Source organism: Equus przewalskii, chromosome 2 (genome assembly GCF_037783145.1).
Source record: "Equus przewalskii isolate Varuska chromosome 2, EquPr2, whole genome shotgun sequence".
NCBI classification, from domain to species: domain Eukaryota; kingdom Metazoa; phylum Chordata; class Mammalia; order Perissodactyla; family Equidae; genus Equus; species Equus przewalskii.
The window spans coordinates 65248089-65274969 of NC_091832.1; the positions used below are offsets into that span (position 1 = coordinate 65248089).

Here is a 26881-nt window from a genome sequence, read left to right on the forward strand (position 1 = left end):
AGCACAATTGTAAATGATATTTGTTTTCAACTAACATTTAAAGGAAATTCAAAACTGAAGAAAAAATGTGCTTCATATTTACCCATATAGTTTTCATTCTGCTGAGCAATAGTAACCCCAGACCCACTACCAGAACTTGCCTGCGTATCCACTGACAATAAAACACACAGACACAACAAGATTCCTGACTCTGTCATTTCTATTCATTATCCTTTCTGTGAAAGCCCTTATTAATTTTAAGAGAGACTTCAATATCATCTTAACCATGTGATCAAAGTAAGTATCACCATTAATGGGACAAATGACATCATCATACAGATTTTGATCTGGTGACTGAGGCAGATAGAAGAACATTTCTAATGTATTCCTATCTAAAGTGCGTAATCTGAATTTAATCATGAGAAAAAGTCAACAAACCTAAATTTAGGGATATTTTACAAATACTGACCTCTGATATTAAATATGCGTCACAGTGCATCATCCTCATGGTAGTGTGAGAGGATCACTTTACCTTCCCTTTCAATATACAGTGAGTAAAACATCCATAGCATAACAGAGTTTACGTCACCCAACACACCGGGACGCTGGAGAGATCCACACATCAGAACATACAAAGGTGGGTGTATTGGAGCACATAGAGGAGGCTAAGCAGAGGAACAGCACAGGCGGTGCCAGCTGAGTTAGCCACCTCCAGAACCAGATTAGCCAGTGGCCAGCAGCAGAGGTATGTGTGTGACTTGGGCCAGCTAGCTGCAATGGTGCCTGTAACCACAGGGAGTGGAGAAGCAGCAGAGGCAGAACCCTGTGATTCCAGGCCCCTCAGCCGCAGCTGAGAGCATGGTTGCAGCAGAGGAAGTGAGGACAGGAGTCTGACATCCCAACCACAGAGGCACCCGCAGCCACAAGGTCACAAGCAACAGCAGAGGCAGTGCCCTGTGAAATCAGCTCCCTTCCCAGCCTTCCCCTCCTCCCCCACCAAGGTGGTGGAGCATCTGACCAAGGTCATACCGGACATGGTAGAAGCATCAGACACCCCTGTACCCCCTGGTGGTGAAGCCAGCACTTCAGCAATGCCAAAAATACCAAGGCAACAGTGACCTCTAGAGGCACAGGCAAGAACAAGACTAATGGCAATATCTGAATAGAGATGGTGGAGGTTGGAACATGCATATCCTCAAACACAGCCAGAGGTAGCTCAAGTAAGAGAAACCAAAAACTAGTGCTATAGTGTCACCTGCTAAAAAAACAAAACAAAGGCCTATAATCTGTTAGTTGAAGAGTTTGAATCAAAACATACAAAGCTATACCTAAATAAGAAAAATGCTTGCTACAACAAATGGGATAGCAGAGGAACAATTCCGAAAGCACACAAAAAGCCACAGTAACACAGCATTACATAAAAAAAAAAATAACCCTCCAGAAACAAAACATAAAGTCATGAAAGATTATGATTCAACTGATAAAGAATTCAAAATAGCTGTCATGAATAAACTTGAATTACAAAAAAACCTCAAAAAGGCAGTCCAATGAGCTGAGAAATAATATCAATGAAGGAATATTTTACCAAAGAAACCGAAATACTGAAAAGGAAATAAACAGAAATCTAGAGCTGAAAAACTCAATAAGGAAGGTGAAGAATGCATTAGAGGGCATTGGAAATACAGCAGATGATATGGAAGAGAGGATTATTAAGCTCAAAGATAGAAAACTAGAAATGATGCAAATATAAGAGGAGAGAGAACTAAGATTTCTTTAAAAATTTGAAATTCCGTAAGAATTATCTGACTCCATTACAAAAGGCAACATAAAGATAATGGATATCCCAGAAGGATAAGAGACAGAGGGAGCAGAAAGATTATTTAAAGAAATAATAGCTCAGAACTTCCCAAACTTGGGGAAGGAACTGGATATACAAATCCATGAAGTTAATAGTATACTCAATAATCTCAACACGCAAAAAACTTTCTCAAAGACACATGATAATAAAACTGTCAAAATTCAATGACAAAGAAAGAATGTTAAAGACAGCCATGTGGATAAAAAGACAATAACCTACAAGGGAATGCCCATTACACTGTCAGTAGATGTCTCAGCAGAAACTCTACAGGTCAGGAGGCAGTGAAAAGATATACTCAAAATATTGAGAGATAAAAACTGTCAGCCACGAATACTCTATCCAGCAAAGCTATCTTTTGGATGTGAAGCAGATATAAAGGCTTTCCCAGACAAAGAAAAGTTGAGGGAGTTCATTGCCACTAGTCTTGTCTTATAAGACATATTGAAAGAAGCTCTCCTACCTGGAAAGGTATACAAAGCTTTGAGCAAGGAGATAAATAGGCAGAAGCAGAAAATTGCAACTCCATGTCAGAATAGGTTAGTAAACACTTAATTAGAACATAAAGGTTAATGGAAAAGGAAGCATCAAACATAACCATAAGCACTTCAATTTGGTAACAAACTCACAATACAAAAAGGGGTAATTTCTGACAACAAAAATACAGAATGGGAAGAGGAAAAGGACAAAATCCACTTAGGCAAATGAAGATAAGATGCTATCAGCAGAAAAAGGACTATCTTATCTGTGAGATCTTTATGTAAACCTCATGGTAACCACAAAATAAAAATTCAGAGCAGAGTCATGAAACATTAAAAAAAAGAGAGAGGAATCTGAGAAGCACAACACAGAAAACCACCAAACTGAAGTGGCTGACAGAGACACAAGGTAAAGAAAACAACAGAAATATAGAGCAACCACAAAACAAGAGTAGTATTAAGCAGTATTAAGCCCTCATAATCAATAATCACCCTAAATGTAAATGGATTGAATTCACCAATCAAAAGACATACAGTGCTGGATGGATTAAAAACAAAATCCAAGAATATGCAGATCTTCAAGAGATCTATCTCAACTCTAAAGAGGAGCATATGCTCAAAGTGAAGGGGTGGAAGGATACTCCAAGTAAATGGCAATCAAAAGAAAACAGGTGTAGCTAAACTTTTATCAGACAAAATCGACTTCAAGCCAAAAGAGATAATAAGAGACACATGTATATTACATAATGATAAAGGGGACAAGTCATCAAGAAGACATAACATCTATTAACCTATATGCATCTGACATGGCAGTACAAAAGTATATAAACCAATTAACAGACTTAAAGGGAGATATTGACAACAACACAATAATGGTAGGGGACTTTAATACCCCACTTACATCAATGGATGGATCATCCAGACAGAAAATCAACAAGGAAACATTGATTTTCAATGAAACACGAAACCAGACAGACTTAATAGATATGTATAAAACATTTCATTCAAAAACAGTAGAATACACATTCTTCTCAAGTGCGCCTGGAACGTTCTCAAAGATAGACCACATATCATGGAAAACAAAATGTCTCAATAAATTTAAGAAGACTGAAATCATATCAAGCATCTTTTCTGATCACAATGATATGAAACTAGAAATCAGCTACAAGAAGAAGCTGGAAAAGTCACAAACTTGTGGAGACTAAACAACATGCTACTGAATAACCATTAGATCAATGAAGAAATCAAAGGAGAAATAAAAAATAACTGGAGACAAATGAAAATGAAAATACAACATACCAAATCTATGGGATACTACAAAAAGCAGTTCTCAGAGGGACATTTATAGCAAAAGAGGCCTTCCTCAAGAAACAACAACAAAAAAACCCTCAAATAAACAATAACATTATATCTAGAGAAATTAGAAAAAGAACAAAGAAAGCCCAAAGTCAGTAGAAGGAAGGAAATAGTAAAAATCAGAGTGGAAACAAATAAATAGAGACTAAAGACAATATAAAGGATCAATGAAACTAAGAGCTGTTTCCTTGAAAAAATAACAAAAACTGGTAAACCTTTAGCTGGACTCACTAAGAAAAAAATAAAGAAGTCAAATAAATAAAATCAGAAATGAAAGAGGAGATATTACAATGGATACCACAGAAACACAAAAGATTATAAAAGAATGCTATGAAAAACTGTATACACACAAACAATAATATAGAAGAAATGGATAAAGTTTTAGAATCATACAACCTTCCAAAACTGAATAGAGAATCTGAATAGACTGATCACTAGCAAGGAGATTGAAACAATAATCAAAAACCTCCCAAAAACAAAAGCCCAGAACCAGATGATTTATCTGATGAATTCTACCAAAGATGCAAAGATTTAGTACCTATCCTTTTCAAACTCTTCCAAAAAATTGAAGAGGGAATGCTTCCTAACTCATTTTATAAGGCAAATATTACCCTGATACAAAAACCAGACAAGGACAACACAAAAAAAGAAAATTGCATGCCAATATCACTGATGGACATATAAAATTCCTCAACAAAATACTAGCAAAATCGAATACAACAATACATTAAAAGGATCATATGCTATGATTGAGTTGGATTTTTTCTAGGGATGCAAGGATGGTTCAACATCTGCAAATCAGTCAATGTGATACACCACATTAACAAAATGAAGAAGAAAATCACATGATCATCTCAATAGGTGCAGAGAAATAGTTTGACAAAATTCAGCATTCATTTGTGATAAATACTCTGAATAAAATGGATAGAAAAGGAAAGTACCTCAATATGATAAAGGCTGTATATGACAAACCTGTAACTACCTTTATATTCAATGGTGAAAAACTGAAAACTATCTCCCTAAGAACAGGAAAAAGACAAGAATACTCACTCTTGCCACTCATTCAATAGGTAATGGAAGTCCTAGCCAGAGCAAGTAGACAAGAAAAAGAAATGAAGGGTATCCAAATTGGAAAAAAAGAATTAAAACTTTAAGTATTTGTGGATGGCATGATTTTTTAAAAATAGAAAATCCTGAGGAATCCACCAAAAATCTATTAGAAATAATTAACAAATATAGTAAACTTGCATAGTACAAAATCAACATACAAAAAGCAGTTGCATTTCTATACACTAACAATGAACTAGTAGAAAGAGAAATCAGAAATACAATCCCATTTATAATCACTACAAAAAGAATAAAATATCTAGGAATACACTTAATCATGGAGGTGAAAAGCCTATACACTGAAAACTATTATACATTGTTGAAAGAAATAGAAGACACAGAGAAATGGAAAGATATTCTGTGCTCATGGATTGGAAAAATAAGCACTGTTAAAATGTTCACATTACCTAAAACAATCTACAGGTTCAATGCAACTCTGGTGAAAATCCCAATTACATATTTCATGGAAACAGAACAAAGAGTACTAAAATGTATATGGAAGACAAAAGACCTCAAATAGCTAAAGCAATCCAGAGAAAAAAGAACAAAGCCAGAGGTATCACACTCCCTGATTTCAAAGTATACTACAAAGTTGTAGCAATCAAAACAACAAGGTACTGGCATAACAACAGGCAGACAGATCAATGGAACAGAAATGAGATTCTAGAAATAAGCCAACACATTTATGGATAGCTGATTTTTGACAAAGGAGGCAAGAACATACAAAGGAGAAAGGAAAGTCTCTTCAAAAAACGGTGCTGGGAAAACTGGACAGCCAAATGCAAAAGAATGAAAGTAGACCACTATCTTACAACATACACAAAAATTAACTCAAAATGGGTTAAAGACTTGAATGTAAGACCTGAAACCATAAAAGTCCTAGAAGAAAACTTAGGCAGTATACTCTTTGACATTTGTATTAGCAATATCTTTTTGAATATATCTCCTCAGGTAAGGGGCACAAAAGGAAAAATAAACAAATGGGACTACATCAAACTGAAAACCCTCGGTACAGCCAAGGAAACCATAAACAAAATGAAAAGAAAATTTAAAAATTGGGAGAAGATATTTGCAAACCACATATTCAATAAGATGTCCAAAATATGTAAAGAATTCATACAACTCAACAACAACAACAAAAAAACAAACAGCCCAATTAAAAAATGAGCAGAGGATCTAAACAGACATTTTTCCAAAGAAGATATGCAGATAGCAGTGGGCACATGAAAAGATGCTCAACATCACTAATTATTAGGAAAATGCAAATCAAAATCACAATGAGATATAACCTAATGCCTGTCATGGCTATGACTATTATAGGCCAAATGGCTATTTTTGAAAAGACAAGAAATAACAAGTGTTAGAGAGGATGTGGAGAAAAGGGAACCCTTGTATGCTGCTGGTGGGAATGGAAGCTGGTGCAGCCACTATAGAAAACAGTATGGAGATTCCTCAAAAAATTAAGAATAGATCTACCATATGATCCAGCTATTCCACTTCTGAGTATTTGTCCAAAGAATTTGAAAACACTAATTTAAAAAGATATATGCACTCTTATGTTTATTGCAGCATTATTTACAATAGCAAAGACTGGGAAACAACCTAAGAGCCCATTGAAGGATGAATGGATAAAGAAGATATGGTATAACATATACAATGGAATACTACTTAGCCATAAAAAAGATGAAATCTTGTGACAATATGGATGGACTTTGAGAGTACTAGTCTAAGTGAAATGTCAGATGGAAAAAGACAAATACTGTATTATTTCACTTGTGTGGAAGATAAAAAACAACAACAAACACACAGATACAGAAAAGAGACTTGTGGTTACCAGAGGGGTAGGAGAGTGGGGTGAGAGCAAAAAGGGTAAAGGGGGACATCTGTACGGTGACAAATAGAAACTAGACTTTTGGTCACGAATATGATGTAGTCTATATATAAGTAGAAATACAATGATAGACACCCAAAATTTATATAATGTTATTAATCAATGTTACTTAAGTAAAATAAGTAAATATGTTATCATTATGAAAGACAAAGTAAATCTAAGGAAGAGTTCCAAAGTGAAAAAACTAGAGATATGATAATTAAATTCAATGTGAGATCAGGAATTAGATCTTGGACAAGAAAAAAAATGTTTTCTTCCACAATAGAGGACATTAGTAGGATGCAATAAATTTTATCTACCTATGAATATTGCGTGAAGATTAATTTTCTGATTTTGATCATTGTAATGTGCTAATGTAAGAAAAGGTCATTGTTTTTAGAAAGTGCACACAGACATTTTTAGAGAAAAGAGAATATCTTTTCTGCAACATTCTTTCAAACATTTCAGAAAAAAAGTAATGCAGATGTAATGTGTTAACATTTAGACATTTGAGAGGGACAATCTCAAAGAACATTTGAGATCTCTTTATACTATTTTAGTAACTTTTCTGTAAGTATGAAATTATTTCAAAGAAAAAGTTTAAAGAAACCTCTGGACCAAGATTGCAGCTGAGCATATGCTTGTATCTCCTTCTCCTGAACTACCTTTAGAATATATGGAAGAAAGAAAGAATGACATAAAGAAACAAGAAAGAAAGGAAGGAAAGGAAGGAAGGGAGAAAGAAAGAAAGAAAAGATAAAAATCCATAACAACAACTTACATACACACCTTTGCTTAGGAAGATTTTTGAGGATCTAGAAGAACTAAAACAAGACAGAGGAAACGGGAACAGTGTGCCCAACTCAGAAGGGCAGTCACAGAGGACATCCTGTCCAGCTTGGAATAGAGAGGATGAAGAACATGAGAGTGAGGTACTGTGGAACACAAAGAGTATCAAATAACTGAGAAGTTAAATGAAAATGACCATCTGACCAAGGTCGAGATCCTTTTTTTAAAAAATGTAGGTAAACTATAAGTTCCAGAAAGACAAAAATTTGCACAATAAAATAATTGCCTAATAGAAGATGACTAGTTAAAATAAGAAGAGACAGTCAATGGAATTGAAGCAGTAAAATGAACTAATTCCAGAAAAGATAGAATAAAGTTGAAGGCTATTAGAGTTATGGCAGGAAGATATGTTTCCTTATCTACCAAAGATTTTAAATAAAAAGCATGATCTAACACTCCAGCAAAAATAATAAACAGGCCAACATACAAGAAACACATGCATCAAAGAGAAAGTCTTCAAATATGAAGTTTTAATTGGAGCTATTCATACATATGCCTATAAAAATAGTATAAAGACATTCATGGGAATGATAAATATGAAATAGTAGCTACCTCTGTACAGGAGGAAGATAGATGGAATCAGAGAGGATTACAAAAGTATCTTTAAATTTTGGTAATTAAATTTTTTGGCTAAGTAGTATACATGGGGTTTCTTTTTCTGGTTTGCTTTTCTGATTTTTTAGTATGTCAAATATTTTATAACATTATTTTAAAGAGTAAAATTAGTCAAAATATAAAAGCATGTATTTGTGTTTCTACGTAGGCCTCCATTTTTCCAAGAAAGGAAAAACTATTGCCCAAAGAGGAAACAGTCTCCTGGGACTGAAAGATATTTTACTTGTGCGAATGGTGTGCTGGAAAGACTTGCTTTCCTTGATAAAGACACTGACACTAAATAAGAACTTGACTTGCTGATTTATCAAGTTAAAACAAGATCCTAATAAGACTAAATTTAACCATACCCTGCTCTATATTTCATGAAGCAGATTTTTATCATTTTGTGATATCTTTCCAAGGACATTTGCGTTACATTTTACTATGACAGCTATATGTTCCATGTGACCCCTAACCTCCATTATTAACAGAATTTCTTGGTATGAGTGTAATTCTTTTTTTAGAAAATAGTATTAGTTAATGAAGTGTATAACTTTTCACTGTAAGTGGGAATGACATTATGTATATATTTTTCCCTTTATATTCTTTATTTCCCAAAATGTCAGGAAAAGCCACAAGAGGTTTTTTTTGTGTTGACTATTTTCCATTATCCATCTCAATTTTGCAAAAGACTAAGCAAATTGTAAAGAAATTAAAGAGCTTCTGACAGTTGTAAAAATAGACATACTATAGACTTTGACTTATGCTCCCATCAACCTTTTACTGTCATTTAGATTTAAACAGAGAATTGGCAGGACGAATCTCACCAGTGCCAAATCCTCAAACACTAGGCAAGGTTCTAAGTCTTTAATGGGAACTTTAAGAGTATGGTTGAGTATTTATGTCAATTTATTGATCATGTAGAGCTGAGTACTTCTCTTTTTGTTACCGAACCTATAAGAATTCCCTCTAAGATAAAGTAAAGGAAAAGGCTTAAAAGGTATTGAAAATTATTAGAAAGAAAATGTAATGCATTTTCTGTCTGGTCAGATCAACAAAGACAAGAAGATATGTCTCATCCAAGTATAGGTATCTTTTTCCTTTCTCTTACATGGATCAACTCATGAATTGAAGTTTAATTGAAATCAAGTTTATTACTACTTTGGTACAAGGCTTGAATATATTTTCAAGAGGAAAGATATCCTCTACTTTTCATTTGATTTGCAGTAGTGAAAGAGAAAGGACTTTTCTTGGATTCTTGCATATTTGAGTGCCAAGACATAATCAAGCATCTCTCCATTTGGAGAGAAAATAGCTCAGTATAATTTGATATAAGAGATCTTACCTTAGACAAGTTTGTGGATCTCTTAATTTGCTTTAAACATAAATATAAATTTACTAATATTTGATGAATTAAATACTAGACAATAACTCAGTAAAAACAAAAGAGAAGTAAATAATAATTCTGGATTTTCTAGATTATTAAAAGTTTACATTAAAAATCTTAAAGAGGGGCTGGCCCCTTGGCTGAGCAACTGTTTGCTCACTCCACTTCAGCAGCCCAGGGTTTAACTGGTTCAGATCCTGGGCAAGGACCTAGCACCACTCATCAAGCCATGCTGAGGTGATGTCCCACATAGCAGAACTAGAAGGACCTACAAATAGAATATACAATTATGTACTGGGGGATTTTGAGGAGAAGAAGAAGAAAACAAAATTAGCAAAAGAAGTTAGCTCAGGGCCAATCTTAGAAAAAAAAAAAACAAAGAAAGAGTACATGTACTCAGTTGACTAGAGAATATGAGTCTAAGCAGAAATTACTGGAAAATTTTAATATGGGGAGAAAAATCTTAATGAATTTCATTCTTTTTAATTCTTTTCATTTCTCTTCTTTCTCACATAAATCTCTAGGTCAACTGGAGAATCTGTATTGATAAAAATGTCAATTACTTCATGCTTGGATAAAATGTCACTTAAGCACTCTCTTTCCTTTTACTCAATAAAAACTATCATTATTTAAACAAATATAGGGATACTTTGTTTTATTTATCAAAAACAATAATTCTCCAGCCATTGAACCCAATGGAGCATAACATTGCAAACTGATAAAGAATTCAAAATAGCTATTATAAAGAGACTCAATGAGCTACAAGAAAACTCAGAAAGGAAATTCAATGACCTCAGGAATAAAATTATGAAAAAATGGAGTTCTTTACCTAAGAGTTTGGAATTTTAAAAAAGAACCAGAAAGAAATTCTGGAGCTGAAGAATTCAGTGAATGAGAGGAAGAATGCATTAGAGAGTTTAGGAAACAGGGCAGATGAGATGGAAGAAAGAACTAGTGACTTGGAGGATAGGAATTTAGAATTGACTCAGAAGAGAAGAGAGAACTAAAGTTTTTAAAAGTGAAGAAATCCTACAAGAACTATCAGACATGATGAGAAAAACAAATATAAAGATAATAGGTCTAAAAGAAGGAGAAGAGAGGGAGAAGGGAGTAGAGAGTGTACGTAGAGAAATAATAGCTAAGAACTTTGCAAGCCAAGGAAAGGAATTGGGCATACCACTCCAACAAGGTAATAGAACACCCTATTATTTCAATGCAAAAAGACTTTCTCCAAGATACATTAAAATTAAACTGTCAAAAATCAATGACAAAGAAAGAATCTTAACAATAGCCAGAAAAAAGTAATCTACAAAGAAACCCCCAATTGGCTATTAGCAGATTTCTAGGCAGAAACTCTATAGGCCAGAAGAGAGTGGAATGACATATTCAAAGTGCCAAAAGGTAAAAATTGCCAGCCAAGAATACTTTATCTGGCAAAGCTATCCTTCAGATATGAAGGAGAAATAAAGGTTTTCCAAACAAACAAAATCTGAGGGCCTTCACCACACCTAGACATGACCATCAAGAAATGATGAAAGGGATTCTTCAAACTGAAATTAAAAAATACCAATTAATTACATAAAAGCAAGTGAAAGTACATAATACTTCAGCATAGGTGAAAAATAGAATTAGAAAACTGTAACTATATTAGAATGGTATGTTAACCACTTAATTACAGTATAAAGGCTTAAAGAAAAGAGCATTAAAAATAACTAAAGCTACCATAATTTCTTAACCAATTAACAGCATAAAAAGAAGTAAATTGTGATATCAAAAATATAAAAAGGGAGAAGAAAAGGTGGAACCTTTATAGGTGAATGAAGATAAGGTCCTAAGCATAAAAAGGAGTGTTTTATCTATGAGATGTTTTATGTAAGCCACAAGGTAACCACAAAGCAAAAGTCCAGAGTAGGGTCACAAAACATAAAAAAGGAAGAGACTGAGCAAATCACCATGGAAACCACCACTTTACAAAGACAGAAACAGAAGGAAAAAGAAGCAAAGGAGATACAAAACAACTAGAAAGCAAACAATAAAATGGCAGTAGTAAGTCCTTACATATCAATAATAACTCTAAATATAAATGGATTGAATTCACCAATCAAAAGGCACAGAAGGCTGGATGGATAAAATCACAAGAACCAATACTGCACTGCCTCCAGGAAATTCATTTTAGCTCTAAAGCCACACATAGGCTCAAAGTGAAAGGATGAAAGAGGATATCCCATGTAAATGAAAACCAAAAGAAAGTGGAGACAGTCATAGCTATATCAGACAAAATAGACTTTGAGCTGAAAATAATAACAAGAGACAAAGAAGATCATTATATGATGATAAAAGTGTTAATACATCAAGAAGATATAAAAATTGTGAATGTACACCCATGCAATATGAAAGCATCAAAATATACTAAGCAAATACTAACAGATCTAAAGGGAGAAATAGATAACAATACAGTAATAGTAGGAGTCTTCAACAATCTACTGCCAGCAATGGATAGATCATCCAAACAGAAAATCAATAAGAAAATGTTGGAATTAAATCATACTGTAGAACAAATGGACTTAGACACAAATAGAACATTCCATCTAACAGCAGCAGAATACACATTCTTTTTGAGTGCACATGGAACATTTTCCAAGACAGATCATATGATAGGACACAAAACAAATCTCAGCAAATTTAAGAAGATTGAAATCATGCAAACTCTCTTTTCTGACCACAATGATATGAAATTAGAAATCAAGAAGAAGAAAGCTGGAAAACCTATAAATATGTGGAAACTAAACAACACACTTCTGAATAACCAATGGGTCAAAGAGGAAATCAAAAGGGAAGTAAAAGATTCTCTGTAAACAAATGAAAATGGAAATGCAGCATATTAAATCTTACAGAGTGCAGCAAAAGCAGTTCTGAGAGGAAAGTTTATAGTAATAAATGCATAGGTTAAAAAATTAGAATGATCTCAAATAAAAAATCTAAATTTACAACTCAAGGAACTAGAAAAGGAAAACAAAATTAAACTCAAAGTTAGCAGAAGAAAGGAAATAATAAAGATTAGAGCAGAAGTAAACAAAATAAAGACAAGAAAAATAATAGAAAGAATCAGCAAAACTAAAATCTGTGTCTTGGGAATGGAACAAAATTGACTAACCTTTAGCCAGACTAAGAAAAAAATAGTGAAGATTCAAATAAATAAAATTAGAAATGAAAAAGCAGACAGTGAAACTGATACTACAGAAATACATAGGACTATAAGAGACTATTGTGAACAACTATATGTCAACAAATTAGATAATCCAGAAGAATTTCTAGAAAAACACAACCTACTAAGACTGAATCAGGAAGAAATAGAGAATCTGAAAGGATAAATAATGAGCAAAGATATTGAATCAGTAATAAAAAAAAAAAACCCTCCCAACAGACAAAACCCCAGAACCAGGTAGCATCACTGGAAAATTCTACCAAACATTTAAAGAAAACACCAACCCTTCTCAAATTCTTCCAAAACACAAAGGAGGAGGGAATATTCCAAACTTATTCATGAGGCCAGCATTACCCTGATACTAAAGCCAGATAAGGACACCAGGACTAATATCCTTGATGAAGATAGGTGCAAAAATTCTCAACAAAATGTTAGCAAATCAAATTTAAGAGCACATAAAAAGGATTATATACCATGACCAAGTGGGATTTATGCAAGGATGGTTCAACATAAACAAATCAATAAATGTAATACATCACACTAATAAAATGAAAGATAGAAATCACATGATCATCTCAACAGGTGCAGAAAAGGTATCTGACAAAATATAACATCCTACCATGATAAAAATCCTTGGCAGATTGGGTGTAGAAGGAACATACCTCAACAAAATAAAGGCCATAAATGAGAAATCCATAGGTAACATTATACTCAATGGAGAAAAATTAAAAGCTTTTCCTCTAAAATCAGGAACAAGACAAAGATGTCAACTCTCACCACTCTTATTCAATGTAGTACTGAAAGTTCTAGGCAGAGCAATTAGGCAAGACTAAGAATAAAAGACATCCAAATAGGGAAGGAAGAAATGAAACTGTCGTTATTTGCAGATGATATGATTTTATATATGGAAAATTCCAGAGACTCAACCAAAACACTATTGGAACTAATCAATGATTTCAGTAAAGTTGCAGGATACAAAATAAACATACAGAAATCAATTACATTTCTATACACCAAGAATGAAACATCTGGAAAAGAAATAAAGGAAACTATCCCATTCACAATAGCATCAAACACATTAAATTACTTAGGAATGAATTTAAAGAAGAAAGTGAAAGATCTGTACAACAAAAACTAGAGGACTTTGCTGAAAGAAATTGAAGAAGACATGAACAAATGGAAAGATATCCCATGTTCATGGAACAGAAGAATTAATATTGATAAAATGCCCATACAACACAAAGCCTTATATAGATTCAAAGCAATCCTCACCAAAATACCAATGGCATTCTTCACAGAAATAGAAAAAACAATCTAAAATTTGTATGGAACCACAAAAGACCCCCAATTGCTTTAGTTAAAGCAATCCTGAGAAAAAAACTAGAGGTATCACACTTTTTGATTTCCAATTACACTACAAATCTACAATAAAAAAAACAATATGGTACTGGCACAAAACATAGACAGATGGATGAGTGGAATAGAATAGAGAGACCAGAATTAAACCCTTGTTTATACAGTCAACTAATACTCGACAAGGCAGCCAAGAGCACCCAATGGGTAAATGATAATCTCTTCAATAAACGGTATTGGGAAAATTAGACAAATGCAAGCAGAGCAATGAATTTGGACCACTATTTTACACCACTCACAAAAATTAACTCAATATGGATAAATAACTTAAATATAAGACCTGATACTATAAAACTCCTAGTAAAAAACATAGGGAAGATGCTCCTTAACATTGGTCTTGGTAATTATTTTTTAGATATTACACTAAAACCATAAATAATGAGAACAAAAATCAACAAATGGGACTACATCAAACTTAAAAGCTTTTGCATAGCAAAAGAAACAATTAACAAAATGAAAAAGCAAACTACAGAATGGAAGAAAATTTTTACACACTGTATATTGGACAAGGGGTTAGTATCCAAAATATATAAAGAACTCATACAACTCAATAACAACAAAAAAAATTCCAATTAAAAAATAGGCAGAAGAAATAAATGGACATATTTTCAAAGAAGACATCCAAATGGCCAAAAGGTAAGTGAAAAGATGCTTACTGTCACTAACCACCACGGAAATGCAAGTTAAAATCACAATGAGATATGTCCTCATACCTGTTAGAATAGCTATCATCAAGAAGACAAGAGATAACAAGTGCTGGTGAAGACGTAGAGAAAAGGGAACACTTGTGCACTATTGATGGGAATGTAAATTGGTGCAGCCACTATGGAAAATAGTAAGGAGGTTCCTCAAAAAGTTAAAAATAGAGCTACCATATGATCCAGCAATTCCACTTTGGGTTATTTATTAGAAGAAAATGAAAACACTACTCAAAAAGTTATCTGTACAGGGCTGGCCCCGTGGCCGAGTGGTTAAGTTCGCGCGCTCCGCTGCAAGCGGCCCAGTGTTTCGTTGGTTCAAATCCTGGGCGCGGACATGGCACTGCTCATCAAACCACGCTGAGGCAGCATCCCACATGCCACAACTAGAAGGACCCACAATGAAGAATATACAACTATGTACTGGGGGGCTTTGGGGAGAAAAAGGAAAAAATAAAATCTTTAAAAAAAAAAAGTTATCTGTACACCCATGGTCATTGCAGCATTATTTACAATAGCCAAGACTTGTAAACAACCTAAGAGTCCATTGATAGGTGAATGGATAAAGAAAGTGTGGCACATATATACAATGGAATACTATTCAGCCGTGAAAAAGGAAGAGATCCTGCCATTTGTGACAACATGGATGGACCTTGAGCACATTTTGCTAAGTGAGATAAGTCAGAGAAAGACAAGTACTACATGATGTCACTTATGTGTGGAATTTTAAAAAGCCAAACTTGAAAATCAGAGAATAAAATGGTGGTTACCAGGGTGTGGGAGTGAGGGAACAGGTCAGATGTTGTTTAGAAAAAAAATTAGCTATAAAAATAATGGACAATTATTGCCTCTGAAAAGAAGGTTAGAAGTAAGAGGTTTTATGCAGAGTACTGCAATTTTTCATCACAAATCTTATAAAACTATTATACTTTTTAATTATGTGTGAAGTTTGCGAAAATAAAAACAAAATTAAAAAGCCATTATTAAAACAAAAATTCTTTCTTTTTTAAAAGAGAAAATGTGGAAGTAGAAAAGAGTACTCACGCTTCCGAAAAGCAACACACATGTGGTCAACTGAATTTTAACAAAGGTGCCAAGATAATTCAAGGAGAAAGCGAAATCTTTTCAACACATGGTGCTTAAACTAGATATACATGTGGGGAAAAAATGAACTTGAACCTTACCTCATACTGTACATAAAATTTAACTTGAAAGGATCATAATGTTAAACGTAAAAGCTAAAATTATAAAAACTTGCAAAAAAATACATAGAAGAAAATCTTTGTAATCTTGGGTAGGCAAATATTTCATATACAGGACACAAAAAACCTTGAGCTAAGAGAAAAACTAAAATTAAACAAAGAGTTTTGATAACATAAATAACCAAGTAAAACCAAGACCTCAAGAAGACAAAACTTAAGTATGCCCTATGTCCCAAATGGCAAAATTCATTAATTCTTTCCATTAAAGATGAAGAAGTAATTGATCTCTTTTGTCTCAATTCACTAAGACAGTTATATCTGCAGTATAGCCTTTAACTTATAGGTTCAAAATAATTTCAAGGCACTATGAAATTATATTTTTATGAGAAAACTGGGTTAGTTCATGGAATATGTGCTTAGTGGGCAAATAACACCATTAATTTCTTTTTCTTTTTCTCTTCTTTTTTCTCCAAAATGCTTCTAAAAACCAGAATAATTTTTGGAAGGATAAGATGATTCTATGATTATTATTTCCTTTATTCACAAAATTAATGAAACAATTTATGAAAAAATTATTAAAAATACTAATTGCTTCTGATAGTTTTCAAATCTAGAATGCTATTTATGTTATCCCATAGCTACATTTAAGGTCATGAGGCTAGACGAGATTACCCAGGGATCCACTCTTTGAAGCTGTTCAGTATAAGTCAGGTAGAAGAGGAGACAGAAAAATAAGGCTGAGAAAGAGCATGCAGAGGAGGCAAAAACAGCAAAGCGTGGCTTTATGGAAGACCAGATGAAGAAACGTACTTTCAAAGGAGAAAACGGACAACTGGATTTGATGCTCTTGAGAATCTGAGAAAGATAATGATTGAAATATGCCAAGATATTGTTTGTTGGAGGCCTTGACAAAGAGGAATCTCAATAAAGTAATGGAGACTGAATCTTAGTTGGACATTGTTAAAAAGGAGAATGGAGAGTGTCAAGATAATTTGGTATATAAAAAATTAAGATTCAGTTGTTGAGGTGAAAGAAAGATTTTGATAGATAAAAGAGTTAAGAATATGAGAGGACAAAATGTTAAATGAACCATCTATGTGAATTCTGAAATTACTAAGAATGATAATAAAACACTGGTGGAAAAGAAGTCCATATTAAAGTTTTCAATGAGTATAAGTGGGAGGGGAGAGTGACCGACAAGTTGGTTTTAGGTGACATGGACATGGACTAAGCATAAGTTTCAAAGTAGCTGTCATTTTCTTAAAGAAGGAGAGTGGAAAATGGTTTGGAAATAGCATTGAAGGGCTAAGAAGATATTTACTTCAACACTGGGTCCTGCAGTGCATGAAATATAGGAGGAAGATCATCTTTCACTTGGCATGGGGAAGTCATGTGCTAATGAGGAATGGTCAAATTTCAGCTACGTCAAAGAAGTTGAGGTTATAGGAGAATTTATTGATATTATAAAACTTCAAATCCAGAGGGCATCATGGAGGGCAGTGAAGAGTCAGAGATTAGAAATATAAAGAGCTTTGTGAGGCTACGTATCCGGGTTGTGATGGAAGAACTGGAAGGTAGAAACTTCTGGCAGTGACTGAGGTGAATGGTCTCTTAGAGAAGGCTGAGGGAACCGTTCAAAATGGCCTCTAGAGCTGTACTCTCCAGTGTTGTTGTCACTAACCACTATTCAAATTAAACTCAATTAAAATAAAATACAATTCAAAATTCAGTTCCTCAGTCAAACTAGCCACATTTCAAGTTCTGGTTATCATATTGGATGTTGGACAGATATAGAACATTTCCATCACAGGAAAAAGTCCCACTAAACAGTGTTTCTCTAGAGTATTTAGTTGCAAACTGTAAGTCACTGGGATATTTCTTTAAGATACACTGGGATACAGCTTTTGATAGAATAGCCAGCTAGGGAGAGGCTGTCTGATGGGGAACTTAAGACAGTGCTTGTCTTGGGGTAGTTGACGTCCCAGGAAATTTTGGTGGGTTAGTAGACATACTGCTTATTATACTTCTCCTTGACTCAAAGTGACTCAATAAGGGAATGACAGAAGCAGGCTTATGAGACTTTAGCACCTAGTAAAGTGTGAGAACACAAGTGAGAACACAAGTGAGAACAAGATCATATTCTTAATATATATATCAAGACACCCATAAATATTTTCCCAAGAAGTGTTATTCAGGCATAGTCAAATCAAGAATTCTCTACATTTATAGCTCCGTTCCCTCCATTTATGTTCATATTTAATTTGCTGGTTGTTAATCTGCATATAAAACACATCTAGTTTTTCTCCACAATAAACTATTCTCAAAAGAATGCTATTTTCAATGTAGAAGAAAGACATGTTAGTACAATTCTCTCACGAATCTGTATATTTACCAATTAAGAGGAGAGATAAGTCATTATCATAGCCCAGAAAGTAATTTAATATAAAATGAGAACAGAGCAAAGGCTAGCACCGTTGTACAAGCTAGCAGGGGCTTGGGTAATAGGTTCAAATTTCCCAACAAAAAATAAATTGAATCTTGTGGCCCCAAATCATTCAAAGTCCATGTAGTCCAAAATAATAGATGCAAAAAAAGTGCAATGGCTCATATACATAAAAATTATTGACTTTGCACCTGTTTGAGATTATTTATGTTGCTGGCATAAAGGAGAGGGGATGAACAGGAAGAAGGTAGTGAAGGGGATGATGAAGCTATTGAAACGTGATACAATGAGACTCAAATCTACACTGAGTCAATAAAGATCTAGATTTTCAATATCTCTTTTTTTGACAGAGAACTTTACATCTCATTTTTCAGTAGCATGCAGATTACCTCTTTGTATATTTTTATGACAGCTATTTCAAAGATAATGAATATTCCTGCAATGCAGTAGATCCATATTCTTCAGCGTCCTAGGGTTCTCACAGATGCAAGTCAGTAAGGATTATTATTTATAAATATAATTCCTTTCAGAAAAGAAAAGTTTTACTAACAGTTCATAGATCCTTTTCAACATATTTTAAATTAAAATGCTGATTTTTCAACTCCTGACCTGCCAACACTAATTGAGAGAATGAAGAGAAAGACAGAAAGAGAGAAATACTACTGAGTTAAAGAATTCATTATTTCACTAATGTCATGCACTGAATAATGATCTTTCATTCAATAACAGACCATGTATATGATGATTGTCCCATAAGATTAGGACCGCATAGCCTAGGTGTGTGGTAGGCTATACCATCCAGGTTTGTGTAAATACACACTATGTTGTTCACACAATGATCCAATCACCTAAAGATGCATTTCTCAGAATGCATCCTCATCATTAAGCAACACATGACTGGATAAGATCTGTCCCAAAACTTCTATGTGGTCCCACCACACTCACCACCTGGGTGATCTTCTTGCCTAGGATGAAGCAGGTTTAAGTGGCTCTTTATCACAGATAGCTAAGGGGCCTCCTTCCTTCTTTCTCTCTGGGTCTACCACCTCCCAAACTTACTTCTCTGACAGCAAGATGAGATGACCCAGCGGGAAACTACCAAGAACAAGATGCTTGGTGATCTGGATGTAGTCTTTAAGGCTTCAGGCTAGAGCCAACTGGCCCTTCTGATGACTGACTCAGCCTCGTTCAGCCAATCTGGGCCTATTCCTAGAAACAATCCCCCAGCAATTTTTGTCTTTTCTCCAAGACTGGTGAGTCCACAGGTAAAGATCTCAGTATCAAGTGAGAACTTCAAGTGTCAATTGAATTTTAAGAGGCTTTATTCATGAAGAATCAGTGAGTCTTTTCTTTTCACATACATCAAATAATGCCATAGATTATATATTAATAAATCTACATACCTACTTTACTGAGACTTGTACCAAGGAGTACTGGGAGGCAGGATGGCAGTAGAGTTGGAATGATCATATTTGCACATCCTGAATGTTCTGTGGAGAATAGAGTGGACAAGGGCCAGACTTGAGTCAACAAAATCTATTAAGAGACTATTCTATAGTCTGTTAGGACAGGTGGTAATTTGGATTAGAGTGGAGGTAAAGATGGAGGGAAGTGGTTGGATTGGGAGATATTTAAAAGCTAAAATTGATAGCATCTGATGATGCATTGGAGCTAGAGACCATAGTAAATAATGGCATTATATGCTAGTTTTTCATCCCTTATACAAATAATTTTTAAATATTTACTACATGCTGGGCATTATTCTATGTGTTGGGGATACAATAGAAAATACAGAAAAAACTTCCCTGCCATCACAAAGCTTGCAACACTATACTCTCTTAAAGCAGTACACATGGCAGTACTTAAAGATTTATTTGGGAGACCATTCAGTGAACTAAAGGGTATGGTTGAGTTTGCCCCAATTTCAGATATCTACACTGTGGATGGCAAACTTAGATGCCTGTGTGTTGCAAACTCAGAAGCTCAATGGATGTAAAGAACTCATTTTTATCTTACTTGCATTATAAGGTTAACATGAGTAACACAAAGATAAATGGCAGTGACATTCAGCCTCAATGTCAGGGACCAATGGTGAGGGGTAGGGACCACTGAATATTACTCACAGTCAGCCAATTAATCCATGTGGCCATGTAGATCAGTGTTTTGTTTTTTTTAAGAAGCCAAAAAGTCCATATACTTGTGTGTAATCTCCTAATTTAATATTTTGATGTTGGCAATCAGTTAATTAATACTAAATATTTTAAAAACAAGATATGGCCCAACACTATGCAAGCCAAAAAAATATCTGCTAGCCAATATTAGGCACATGGGCCTCCAGTTTCCGCAGTCCACCTAGAAATCCTGTTAGGGAGTCAGCTTTTTCCAGTATTAGATGAGTATGAATCATCATTTATAAATGGTAAAGAAAAATTAACATATTCTTATCTAGCAGAATATTTTTATGCTTAGAGAATACTTCAGAGTATCTGCAAGACTCAGCCCCCATTCAGTGACTGATGAACCAAATGGAGATATGAGGAGATGATAATTAATTTAGTCATTATAACTGCATTTGGAAAACCTTTAAACACGATTTTTATGTTTTTGAGGTATAAGAATTCTTTGTATATTCTGGTGGTATCTTTTCTTTACTGTTCAAGGTGTTTTTTCTTTGTCATTACAGGCATTTCAAAGAGAAACTAGAAGAGGTTATATCCAGTTTTGCTGGCCAAACACCAGTTTAAAAATAGGCAAAGGAATTGAATAGACATTTCACCAAAGAAGATATACGAATGAATAAGCATATGAAAACATGCTCAAGACCACTCGTCATGAGGTAAATGTAACTTAAAACCACAAAATAGGATATCACATCCACTAGCATGGCCATGATAAAAAGACAGACCAGAGTAAATATTTCCAAGAATGTGGACAAACTGGAACCCTCACATATTTCTAGTAGAAACATAAAGTGGTACGACCACGATATTGTCTCCTCAAAATTCATATATTGAAGCCCTAAATCCCAGGACCTCAGAATGTGACTGTATTTGGAGATAGGGCCGTTAAAGAGATGATTAAGTTAAAATGAGGCTGTTAGGGTAGGCCATAATCCAGCATGACTGGTGTCCTTATAAGAAAGAGGATCTGGACACACACAGAGACACCAGGGGCACATTTAAACAGAGAAAAGGCCATGTTAGGACACAGCAAGAAGGCAACCATCTGTGAGCCAAGGAGACAGGTCTTAGAGGAAACCAACCATGCCAGCACCTTGGTCTTGGACTTCCAGTCTCCATAACTGAGAGAAAATAAATTTCTGTTGTTATATGCTACCCAGTCTATTGCATTTTGTTATGGCACCCTAGTAAACTAATGCAGCCACTTCGGAAAACAATTTGGAAGCTACTCAAAATGATAAACATAAATTTACCATGTGACCCAGGAATTCTCTTCCTAGGTATCTACTCAACAGAACTGAAAACATATAGCCATAAAAATGACTTGCATACAAAGTTCTTAACAGCATTTTTCATAATAGTCAAAAAGTAGAAACAATCTAAATGTCCATCAATTGATGAATGGAGAGACAAATATGGTATATCCATAAAATGGAATATTATTTGGCAATAGATAGGAATGAACTACTGATACAAGCTAAGACATGAATGAAACTCAATAAAGCATTACAACTCAGTAAAAGAAGTGAGACACAGAAAGCATTTATTATATGGTTCTGTTTATATGAAATGTCTCAAAAAGGCAAATCTATAGAGACAGAAAGCAGATTATTGGTTGCCTGGGGTGAAGAGAAAAGGCAAATGCAAATTAACAGTAAATGGGCCTAAGAGATCCTTTTGGGATGATGGAAATATTTGAAAACTGATTTACAGTGATGCTGAACAATTTGGTCAATTTACTGAAAACATCATTGAATTATACTCCTGTAATAGGAAGTGTATTTTCTTTGTCACCAATAAAACTACAAAACATTATAACTTGATGAAGTTATTTTAAAAGTTCTGAATTTATGCCTCAATAAATTTATTTATGAGTACCTTAATAAAGTTGTTTTTTTAAACAGTGTTTCCAGAATGAAAAGAGAGGCAGACAGGTGGCAGGGAACAAAAATAAAGACCACTAATATGAGAATTTCAAAAGAGAAGAGAAGAAAAATTAGTAGCTTAGTGGGGAATCAATTGAGGAAAAATTATGATTGCTTTAAGGGTCAAGAGTAGCATTAAAAACAAAGTCCCAAAATAGGTGAAAGATCCAACTTGTGACACCAAGCTTCTTTCTTCCATGTAATTCCTACAGAATCAAACTTCAAAGATAGATTTTGAGTGGTATTTGGCCAGCAGAACTGGACACACTTCTCCTAATCTCTCTTTCAAATCCTATAATGACAAAGAGAAATGTGAAAATCACTATATTATAAGCCAGTATTTGCAGTCCAACTACTGCCAAATGTGGAAGAAACTCTGAAAGACTAGTAAATTACAACATGGCCTGTAAATCTGTTATCAGCTCCCTCTTTGTATTGTCTTACATTCAGGAGCCTATGGTAGAGTTCCTAATTTTCTCCCCAAATCTTTTTATTCCGAAATAGTAGAATTTTTAGCTAGTCATGGTTACTCAAAATTAAGTCCATATTTCCCAACATCCTTTCCAGCTAGATGTGGCCATGAAGCTAATTTCTGACTAGTGAAACATAAGTGGATGTGCCTTAGGCAGCTTTTAAGAGCCTTCCTTAAAAGAAATCTGGATCGGGACCACTCGGTTGCATAGTGGTTGTGTTCATGCACTCCACTTCGGTGTCCCAGGGTTTGCGGGTTCGGATCGCAGGCACAGACCTGCTCTCATTAGGCCATGCTATGGCAGCATCCCACACACAAAATAGAGGAAGATTGGCATAGATGTTAGCTCAGTGATGATCTTCCTCAGGTAAAAAGAGGAAGAATTGGCAACAGATGCTAGCTCAGGGCCAATCTTCCTCACACACACAAAAAAAATCTGATGCATTTCCCTTCCTTTCTTCTTCTTCCCTTTCTCCAAACTTCTCCTTGAAATGCAAATGCTGCCATCTTGGAGAAAAATTATGACATCCTAGAAATGGTAGAATAGTGAGCTAGAAGCAGCATGGCATTATGGTGTAGCCATTGTTCACATACTTCTGGACTTTTACATGGGAGAAACAGTTTTCATTCTCAGTAAAATTAAAACAAAACACATTTGTTCACATTCTATAACCGAGCTCATTCTGCTATAGTACAGGCTCTGGGAGGGTGACTCCCGGAGGACACTGGATCTTGCCAGTTAAAAATAAGTCTCCGTCTTCTTACGAGAAACTCAGTCTCTTTAGGGGAGATACTCACACTTTCATGGCTCCTTCCTCACTCCCTTTTCATTTTCCCAGGACAGCATCTTCTTCCCCCAAAGCAAGCAATCATCTTCATAGCAATAGTAAAAGGGGTCTCTGTTCTATGTGCTGCCCTCTGAGGCTTTGCTAGCCCTGTCCTTTGGGTCACTGCATCCACACTGGTGGTCTCCTCCAATCTCCAATATCTATCCACCACTACTACTCATTGAGTGTAGACATTGCCACTGTACCTCTGTGTTCTCCTGGTCCTGACTCCAGGCTTCTGCCAGTCTACTAGGACTCTAACCACTTCTGCCCCCTGTGAGGCTTCCTGGATTTCCTACACACTCTCCGTAGGTTGTGGGAAATAAGCAACATTCATTTATCTATATACCTCTTCCATCCTCTGATACTATTCTGCCTGGTGACATATAATCAAATGGGGAGTGAGTAAATGGAGTACCATCCCAGATGTTCTTGGATTCTCCCTCAACATATGAGGGTTTCTACAGACCAAAACTTACCCCGATGTTTCTAAAACACACCTGTCTGCCCCACACAGTTAACAGCAACTTCCTCTGACCTCCTGTCTTTCTTCTGTCTTTTCTGCATTCATCCTCTCAGAAGGCTTATTCAACTTCCTGCTAGTCACTTCCTCATGCCCAGAATGTAAAGTAAAGCTCTTTAGTCTGATTCCAGCACTCTGGCTCTTGGTGTATTAAGGGGGAAATTGTAATTGAGATACAATTTTTTCTCTCTTTACAAAGTCTGGCTCTCGAGACTGCTATCTTGCTAAATCAGCACTGAAATTCAGTTGATGAATGGCCTCTCAAAATCTCTTTGTTCCAGGTGGTATCCATCTTCTCATTCCGTAGCGGGTACTAAGCCTTCTTAGTAGTTTAATAATTCCACCTATTAGACTCATTTACAATTGAATCACATGCCAACAGTACACATCTATGTGGAAATAAAGGAAGGAGAACGAGATACTGGAAAATTCCAAATTGAGCAGTTTGAGATATTGTGGACAACTCTACTCAGAAGCTACCTGAATCACGCTCAGAATCTTGGGCACATCTTTAATTCATTTGCTCCCTCGCTTGGTATTTGTAATCATGGATGTTTTATCACAGGCTCTAAGCTTGGTACTAAATAAAGAAAAAAGTCCTCTGACAGCTGCACAAGGAGCTTAATTAGGAACCTCTTTAAGTTTACTTAAAATGCATAATTGATGTAGAAACATGTGAAGCAAATAGCACCCTCTTAACATCCTCACAATATTTTCAAAGTTGCTGATTGTCACATTTGTTTCATATCATTTAGAAGATGTCATTTTCTAGCTCCTTTTTATCTTAATCCAGGGCCACATTTCGGTTTAATAATTCATTAGCAGCTCTTTGGAACTTATTGCCTGCTGAGTTTACTGAAGACTGATTAGCAATTTTATCATTTCTAAGTTTTCTGTATATATTTTCATAAGTGTCATCTCCTGCTGATTCTAATACTTTCTTGCTTGAAACCACTTTTTTTCTCATTTTTTCTGCTTTGCTGCTATGCATCTATCAATCATTTCTATCCGCCAGAATACACATTGCTGAAGGCTGAGATCCTGTTGGTCATCCCACATCACACAGTACTGGTTTAGTGGTATAATCATATTTTAGAAAAGCTTTTCTCTGTCTTTTATCCAGTAATCACCAATTCAAATCAGGTGAGCACTCAGATGCGTAAGGCCTAATTGGGCAAAACATGGGCATTGGAGTAAGACTCACCTGGAATTTGAAGTTTCCTTCTATCACTTGCTATCTAACTGACTGTAAACCAACTTTTTTACTTAATGTCCCTAAATTTCAAAGTATTCATCTGCAAAGTTGTAATAGTAACCACTTCCTAGTGTTGCTGTGGGGAATAGATGAGAATATATGTAAAATATGCAATACTATACCGGAAAAATAACAGAGATTTTGTTAAAATGTTATTTCATTTATTTTCTCCCTTTTCTTCTCATTCCACTTTATTCTAATTAACGTTAACAAACTCTTCATTTGTTTCATTATAACATACATGGCATCATCTGAGATACTGAAATTGTTCTCCTCACTTTAAGTCCTAGGTATTCCCTATTTTCTTGTACCATGTCAGCTTAATGTTACATTACATTGAGAGAACTCTATTTTTTTTAAACTGCTTGATAAGCCTAATTTGGATTGCATCGAAAACCCTCTAAATTGCCATTTGCTCACTCACTATTCCACCAAGATCTAAAAGGCAAAGAATGGACAGTATTGACACAAGTAAATCATAACTCTTTGCAAAGGCACAGATGAATCATGCATTTTAATTGGAAGATCATTTATAAAAACAGTCTTCTGCTGACCTAGGCTAAGCTCACCACAATTCAACGTTTGCATTTAACTGCTCTAATCTGATGGGTTTTGTGCTATAGCTAGTCGGAAAACTAATTTCAATCAGAAGATGTCAATAGTAGTTGTTCCTGGAGATTTCTGGTTGCTACAGTGCTGCCTAACCCAGTTTTTATTCTAATATTGATGTGCCATTTTTAAATTTTGAAAATCATCCTGTATGATTTTCTAGTTCCTCATAATAAATGCACTGTATGCTTATTTTTGAAAATTTAGAAAATTCAGGGAAATAAGAAGAAAGCAAAAAAAAAAAGACCTGTGTTGTCTTTTGCATGCATACATTTCTGTTAAGTATAGAGCTGGCCTTAGAAACTTGGCATTTTGGTTCATAGGGTGATGTTTTGAATTTAGGCGTATTAGAGCAGGGTGGGAGTGGTAGCAATTCTCAGTTAACCTCACCTTCTCCATTTCTCAACTATGGCCAAAGAGCACATGGCTCCTGAGGGAGAGGCCTTTGAGAGCAAGGGTAAGAGAACGATGGGAAGAAATATTAAAGTGGGAGGAAGACATCGTTCCATAGGGTCATTCAGACAGCAAACTCATGACAAGACAACCCGGCTCAGGAGTGAGATATCTGTCTCAGAGGCACTTGTTAATGCCTCTATTTGAATGGAAAAATAAAGTCAGACTTTTTCTGACAGAAATTATGTCTGATTTGGCAG

At 35.0% G+C, this 26881-nt stretch overlaps 1 long non-coding RNA gene across 1 annotated transcript in view; it reads left to right on the forward strand.

Moving 5' to 3' along the window:
• LOC139082048 (uncharacterized) overlaps positions 1-26881 on the forward strand; it is a 94311-nt gene that overhangs the window by 22787 nt on the left and 44643 nt on the right. The window contains exon 2 of the long non-coding RNA XR_011537717.1: positions 21121-21273. This is a non-coding gene — a long non-coding RNA (uncharacterized lncRNA). The remainder of the gene's footprint in view (positions 1-21120; positions 21274-26881) is intronic.